Source organism: Silene latifolia, chromosome 3, assembly GCF_048544455.1.
Source record: "Silene latifolia isolate original U9 population chromosome 3, ASM4854445v1, whole genome shotgun sequence".
Lineage (NCBI taxonomy): Eukaryota > Viridiplantae > Streptophyta > Magnoliopsida > Caryophyllales > Caryophyllaceae > Silene > Silene latifolia.
The window spans coordinates 103,318,365-103,326,497 of NC_133528.1; the positions used below are offsets into that span (position 1 = coordinate 103,318,365).

General features: G+C 39.4%; 1 non-coding gene across 1 annotated transcript; it reads right to left on the reverse strand.

Annotated features, from left to right (window-relative positions):
* Window positions 1–840: 840 nt before the first annotated feature.
* On the reverse strand, window positions 841–947 carry LOC141650542 (small nucleolar RNA R71). The gene has a single exon (XR_012546567.1). It is a non-coding gene; the product is annotated as a small nucleolar RNA R71 (small nucleolar RNA).
* Between the last annotated feature and the right edge of the window lie 7,186 nt (window positions 948–8,133).

An 8,133-nucleotide genomic window follows, 5' to 3' on the forward strand; every position in this document is an offset into this window, starting at 1 on the left:
ATCCGACCTTTACTTGCCTCTTTACTAATTGTAGAGTTGTTTGTGAAGCTATAAATTGTGTTTTGATTCGGACGTGATCCAACAACCACATCTATTTAATTGTGAACACGAAACGGACCGATCAAAAATGGCGCCGTTGCCGGGGACGGTGTTTACTTGATTTAGATTTTCTTACATTGTTATTAGTTGTGTCTTTCTTTGCCTTGGGGAAATAAAACTCCTCAAGGTTTGTTCTAATTGTTTTCAAGTTGTTTGATATTTTGCATGTCTAGAAGGTCACAAGGTGATTTGTTACCTTTTGACCGTGAAATTGAAAGAACTTTGACAACCAATAGAAGACTTGCTGGGAGGAATTTGAGAGGTATTAGTGAGGTTGTAGATATTCAACCAACTATTGAGTTCATCAACCCTTTTGCAAGAGAAGGTGAGGAGAACCCATTACAAAATACCCCACAAAATCAACCTACAATGCCTAAGTTTTCATCACATTCCGTACCCACCGAGGAGAACCTACCCAATGGTACTCCCACACCACAACATCTAACCGGAAATTTTATTGCCAAATCCGCCTTTATCCAATTAGTCGAAAGGAGCCAATTTGGGGGGATGCCTAGTGAAGACCCTCATTCTCATATGGAATCCTTTTGTGACTATTGTGATGCGATTTCTCAAACCGGTGTAACTCAAGACCAAATTCGATGGGTCTTATTTCCTTTTTCTCTAATTGGCACCGCGAAATAATGGTTGAAGGGCCTTGATAAGGCCACTCTCGGAATTGATTCTTGGAAGAAGTTGGCTCTAGCTTTCTACAAAAAATTCTACCCACCGGAAAAGACTAACATGCTAAGAGCTCAAATTACGGGTTTTAAGCAAAGGGATGAAGAATCTTTGTATGAAGCTTGGGAGCGGTTCAAGGGAATTTGTCGCTCATGTCCTCACCATGGACTTAGCGAATGGTTCTTGGTACAACAATTTTGGAACGGTTTATATGAAGATTCAAGGAACATTCTCAACATGGGATCAAATGGAATGTTCACCGAAGTTGATGACAATCAAACATGGAACAAAATTGAGGAAATGGCGGTCCATAACTCACAATATAGTAGACCTCGCAAGGCTACTAGAGGAGGAAAGCATGAAGTGGACTCCGTTACTCAATTGGGTGCTCAACTTAGTGCTCACATTGACACAATCAATTTGAAGTTTGAAAAAGCTATGGCTAGACTTGAAGAAGCCTCAAAATCACCAAAGCATCATGTTAATGCCATGACGGCATCATCATCAATCCCAAGTGGGATATGTGAGAATGGTGGAACTTTGGGACATGACCAAAGTGAATGTAGGGGAACAAATGAACAAGTGAATGCTTTCCAAGCATACAAGAGTGGTACCCCTTATTCCAACTATTACAATGAGAACAACAAATTCCATCCAAATCTCTCATACAAAACCCAAAATGTTCAAAACCCTCAAACAACATACACCCCACCTCCCATGAGAAACCAAAATCAAAGACCCTTTTACAATCAAAACCAAGGTTACCAAAATCAAAATCCATACAATCACCAAAATGACCAAGGTTTTGATGTCCAAAAAGCGGTCCTCCAAATGCAAAAGAATCAACAAGAATTTTTCACTCAAATGCAAAAAGATAGCCAAGCAAAGGAAACCACCATCAACAACATCCTAGCTCACACCAAGATGTTGGAAACCCAATTGACTCAACTAGCATCTTCAAGCTCACAAAGACAAAAGGGGCAATTACCACCTCAAAGTAATCCCCCAAGACATGAAACGGTTAGTGCCATTCACTTGAGAAGTGGTACAAGGTATGAAGCACCGAAGAAGCAAGTTGAGGATGAAGTTGTGGAAGCTAGTGATAAGGAAGAAATTGTGCAAAACTCCAAAGATGGAGAATCATCAAAAGAAGAAATTTCAAAGAAAAATGAAGACAAGGTCAAGGAGAAGGAGCCCATTGTGATTAGACTTCCTTTTCCAAGTCGTCAAGCCAAGCCCAAATTTGATGACCAACTTGGAAAGTTTATGGAAATTGTAAAGAATTTGGAATTTCCGATTCCTTTCACGGAATTAATCAATCACGTGCCGGCCTATGCGAAATACATGAAAGACATCCTCACAAAGAAGAAGTCGATCCGGAAGCTTGAGACTATCGCCTTCACTAAGGTGAGTAGTGCAATACTTCAAGGGAGTTCACCTCCAAAACTAAAGGATCCGGGAAGCTTCTCAATACCGTGTACCATTGGCGACACCACGATCAACAAAGCCTTATGTGATCTAGGGGCTAGTGTGAGTGTTATGCCGTACTCGGTGAGTAAAAGGTTGGGGATGAGAGAGCTTAAATGCACCAATATCACACTCCAAATGGCCGATAGATCGACGACGACACCATTAGGGATATGGGAAGATGTTCCCGTACGAATTGGGAAGTTTTTAATCCCGATGGACTTTGTCATTGTTCACATGGAGGAAGATTCCAACATTCCAATCATTCTAGGAAGACCCTTTCTACACACCGCGGGTGTGGTAATTGATGTGAAACATGGTGAGCTCACTCTAGAAGTAAGAGATGAGAGCATAACCTTTAATCTTGACAAGATTATGATAGCTCCTCGTTTGCATGAACCATGTTTCATGATTGATCATTATAGCCGGAAGGATGATAGGAAGAAGTCGGAACTCCAATGGAAGAAGAAAATTGAAGATGCTCCATTCAAAGAGCAAGTGAATTGTGACAAGGAGAACTTGCAAAGCTCATCAAAAATCAAGCAAAGAAGAAGAGGATGGCCTCATTGGCCAAGAGAAGAAATTGGGAGAGTTGTCTCCATCAAATCAAGAGATTTTCAATGATCAACTTAATGAAGTTTGTGGTCTTTGGGACGACGAATTTGAAGGGATTTTTAATCCCTACATTGGTAATGCCATCGATCAAGACCGATAACAAGGGCCAAGGTCTATTGAAGAGCTTTATAACGATAATGAACAAGCGTTTGATTATTTCTTCAAGGTGTTGAGCAACATCAACAACACCTTGAACATGCCCCCTTGACATCTCATCAAGAATGAGAGTTTGGTGGAGTCCTCCCTCAACCACCATTTGTAAATATTTCTAAGTCCCTAACTCGCATTTCAATTCTTGTATTACATTTTTTGTCATCTTTGGATTTTTATTTACTTTGATCAAGATAATTGTCATGTTTGAGAGAAGTGAGGGAGGGACTAATAATTCCAATTGATGTGTAGTGTTTAGCTTAGTGTGGGGATGGGGAATTGCCTAGGCTATCCATGCCTTAGTAGTGCCCCCACAATGAAGAACACGAGATATGAAGAAGAATGGAAGAATGACAAGGGATATGCATTGTACACGGATGGAACTGAATCCGGGTACAAAGGGGTCGAATCCGAGCGGATTCTGGAGAATCCGCCCGTCTTCAGACAATCCGGGCGTGTTGGGTAGAAGACGCACGTCCCTCTGAGCTGAACTTTTGAAATATTTTTTACTGTAAGCGAATCTGGGCGTCCTGAATTCAAATCCGCCCGTCTTCAAAAAGCCGCCCGTCCTGAAAGGAAGACGCCCGTCTTCTTGGCTGAGAAAAACAAGAAAAATTCCTGGACTGAAATCCGGCCGTCTTCTGTATAATCCGCCCGTCCCGTGTCTTCCAATCCGAGCGTCTTCCCTTAAAGACGCCCGTCTTTAGGCGAGTTTTTCCCAACCCAGAAAAAGCAGAATCCGCCCGTCTTGAGCAGAAACCGCACGGATTGCCCCTGCAGTTCGAATTTTTTCGGGCTTTATAAAACCCCTCCCACCTTCATTTCTTCATTCCTTCATTCATAACACTACTTCAAAACATCAAAACCCTCATCCTCTCCATCACAAAAACAAAATCCCTTAACTACATTCACCAAAATCAAATCAAAACATCCTTTTAACAACAAATCAGTCACTCATTTTTCAATAAAAATCAAAACCAAGCACAAAATCTTCAACCTTTGAGTCGATTTTCGAATTCATAAAGGCAAAGCCTTTCACCTTTAAATTGATTTGGGTACACTACAAATTGAAGATTTTTCACTCTTTTCTTGGTTAGTTCATCAATGGCAAGGACTAAGGGAGCAACAAAGGCAACAAAGGCAAAGGTACCAAAGGCAAAGACACTTTCATCAAGGCAAAAGGCTCTTCAAGCAAAGAAAGCATTGGCTATGGTGGTAGCAAACCCAAACTTGGAAGTACAACAACAACAATAACCTTCTATGGGAGCAACAACATCTACTACTCCGGAAATTGATCAACTTTTGCACTATCCGGAGGTAACTTTTATTTCCAAAACCCATAGAGACACTTTTGCCAAGTTTGCTAGAAAATCATTTCAATCCACCAAGTTTATTTGTGAAGATACCTTAGATAAGTTGGGTGTCCTTGAGCAAACTAGAGCCTTTTTCAAAGCCATGGGGTTGGAGAAATTGTTTGAATCAAAAGAATTGATATACCCCTCCCTTACCTTGGAATTTTTGAGTTCTTTGAAAGTCAACAAAGTTGAGACTAGGGAGAACCTCGAGTTTCGTCTAGCTAATGTTAGTAGATGCATTTCTTTAGGGAATTGGGTGAAGCTTTGGGTCTTAGTGATGAACCGAGTTATTTTAAGAATGTTGGAAAGTATGACCCCGACCCTCTTTGGGAGGCAATTTCCGGAAGGAAATTTGAGGATTTTCATGCGAGTCGTGCTCTTTTAGTCCACCATCCGGGCATAAGAGTATGGCACAAGGTCATAGGAAACACCATCATTGCAAGAAAAGATACCAACCATTTCACCAAACTTGATTTTGTTCTTCTTTAGTCGGCTTTGAACATTGGGAGAGTACACACCAAGCCTTTCAACTCTCTAAGGCTTTTGGTAGATAAATGGCTCAACATTGATTGTGGGAAGAAAGGCACTACCGTTATTGTGAATGGCGGCCTAGTCACTATCCTAGCTAAATACTTTGATCCTAACTTCAACAAAGATAATAAGTATGAAGCGAAAGAAGGTGGTCATCTTGTTGATATGCATACTATGATACACAAGTACAAGTGGGTCGCCCATAACCCTCTTGACACCAAGTATGGATGGCTCACTAGTGAGGCTAGATCGTTTACTTTGCCTTCAAAGATTTGTCGTCTAAGCGTCCACCGGACCAATTATCTACTTTCGCTTTCAAAAGAGGCCGAGTATATTATCCGACAACAAAAGGGTGAACTTGAAATACCCTCCTCTTCCATTGTCACACCACCCTACCCTTTCGAGTACCAAGAGTTCAAGCCGGAAGGTGTTGAAGCAAGAAATGATTATTTAACTCTTCTCATGAAAGCAATGCACAAGCAAGCCTTTGAGGATCGGAAAAATGCCTACTTGGCTCAATATCCACCCCTCCTACACTTAGATAGGCAAGGACTACTTGGTCCATCATGTCCTTTGCCTAGTTGGGCGGATAGAAAAGTCCTATTTCCGAGTGCATCTACGGTCGTTCCGGGTGATAATGAGGTTGTCGGTAATGAAGAAGTTGATGATAACATTGATGAGGAAGCAAGTGAAGAAGGAGAAGAGGATGATGAACAAGATGATGAACAAGGTGGAGAAGAAAGTGAAGAAGCAAATGAAGAGGGAAGTGGCAATGAGACCACTTCTAATGAGGAAAGTGATGGTAGTGATGATATGATGGAAGGTTAGCAAGCTTTGGAGGCTCCTACCCTCTCAAGGTTTGTCTATTTCTCTCTTTGTTTTTAATTATTTTCTTGATCATTGTTGGAGTAGTCCTAGCACCATAGAGGACTCACACCTCGGTACTTTTTGAGATGTTCTCATTTTATTGTTCCCACTTTCAAAATCATAAATGACAAGTTAGTTTCATGCATTGCATAGTGTGTGCATGAACTACACCCATCCTTAGGACATTAGCAATAGTGTCTAACTTGGTTTGGGGAAGTTAATGCATACACAACGGGAGGTAATCTAAATTATCCTCTCCGTCATAAACAAAAACTATGCATCATGTAGTGTAGACTAGTGTAGATTGCATTTAGTGTAGAAATCATGCATCATCTTTGCATAATTTCCCATCATTTTGGCCATTGAGGACAATTCCCATATTAAAGTGGGGATGGGGAATTCTAACTTAACTCTTATTCAAAAATCCAAAAAAATTGAAAAATTTCGAAAATCCACAAAAATTTGAAAATTGAAAAAGCCAAAAACATGTTTATTTCCTTTTGTAGTGTAGTCTTGTATATATTATTGTATATATTGTGTTTGTTCTATCCTTGTTCACATTGATTGACTACGCCACATCCGAGACATGAGGATCATGAAGACCGCATGGTATGATCTTTCCAATCTCCTTTTTCCTCTTTATGTTAATGACTATGTGGCTTTATTTTGATTGATGCGGTATAACAATGTGATCTTAGGACTTGCATTTAGTTTATATGTCATATTAGTTGATAGAATCACTTGCATTAGGATGTTTATAATAGTTGCATCATAGCATGTAGTTGCATTTAGATAAAAAGTTTTGAAAAATGCCTAATTAGGAACTTTGACAAGATGTAATACCTCGTATTTTATATAATTGATTAAACGGATATTATTATATATTAGTATTATACATTTTATATTGGTTGCATCGTAATATCGTGAATGTTATTAAGTCGGGTTTATATCGTATATGTTGAGTCGGGATACATCACATTTTGTCTTTTGGGTTAAGAATTACCCATCTACATTTACCCAACGACCATACCCGTTTAACCCATTAGCCCTACCCGGAACATGTAACCACCATTTACCCTAAACCTAATCTAAGAGCCGCTCTCCCTCTCCCCTCTTTTCATTTTATCATTCGTAAAACCATTTCTAAACCTAGAGAAAGGGAGAGGAAGAAGAATTGTTGAGCCTTTCATTTGATTGAAGATTTCTCATCGATTCCAACCTAATTCGATTTCCCTGTTTGTAAGTCGATTTCATTCCATTGTTTATACTGTTTTAAAATGTTCGTCTTCAAAAAGTTTGAAAAGAGAGTCCTATTTATTTGATGTCTAGTTAGTGCATATAAAATCTCGTAGTCAAATTCTTTATGGCTTGTCCTAGGTGATTTATTTATGAACATGTCGCTGAAAAGTCCGCGAATCTGATTTGGTTGTGGAAAATGATTTGAAACCCTAATTTTTATGTCGATTCAGTTATGAGGCTTCTTCATACATCATCTTTGTATAGTCTAGAGGATAATAGGATTTGGAATTACTGAAAAATAATGTTTTAAACTCGTTTTATGAATCAATACTTTTTATGCGACAGTTTCTGTCAGTTTTTGGAAATCAGTCTGAAAACTCTTGATAAGTTTGGAATTTGAGAAAAACACGTTTGATATAATTTGTAGCTAAGACTCATGGGGTTTCAATCCAATTGGCCTTGTATCAATTTGAGTTTTTTGGAATTAGTTATGTATTTTATTTCGAGTCTGTCATGTGCTGGAAAATCAGGAAAAATCGTGTTTGTTCTTTAAGTTGATATTCCTATTAAGTTATGATGAGTCTAGGTTATGTGCATGATTATTTGATTGAGTAGGTGGTAATTATACATAATTATGTTATGTAGGTGATGGATATGTGAAGGATCATAATTGATTGCTTGTGTGCTTGGATTGCGAAAAGGTAGGGAAATACACTTGACTTATTATCGTTGTTGTTGAATTGTGTTGACTTGTTTGTGTTTCATATGACCAAACTGTGAACGTTGACGTGATTCGTGGTTGTTGATTCATGTTATGATTCATATCCTGGAATGTGCTTGACTGAATTGATCGTATTGAGTATATTATCACAACATTCGGTAACCGGCATGATTCTATGATTTACCAGTTCAATGATATACATATTGTGTTGCATTAATTTCTTGAGCATTCATATGCATTGGAGATGGAGGATGTTGTGGTGACGTGGTGTGGTGATGATGATATTGTGATAAGGCCCAGGCGGGTTCTGCAGGACTTGCCCTGGTGTCCTCAGCTGCGAGCTGGCAGATCGGCTACGGTCGATATATAGTCTACCGGGGATCGGTATGGCTGGGTTGTACGGGTTATGAG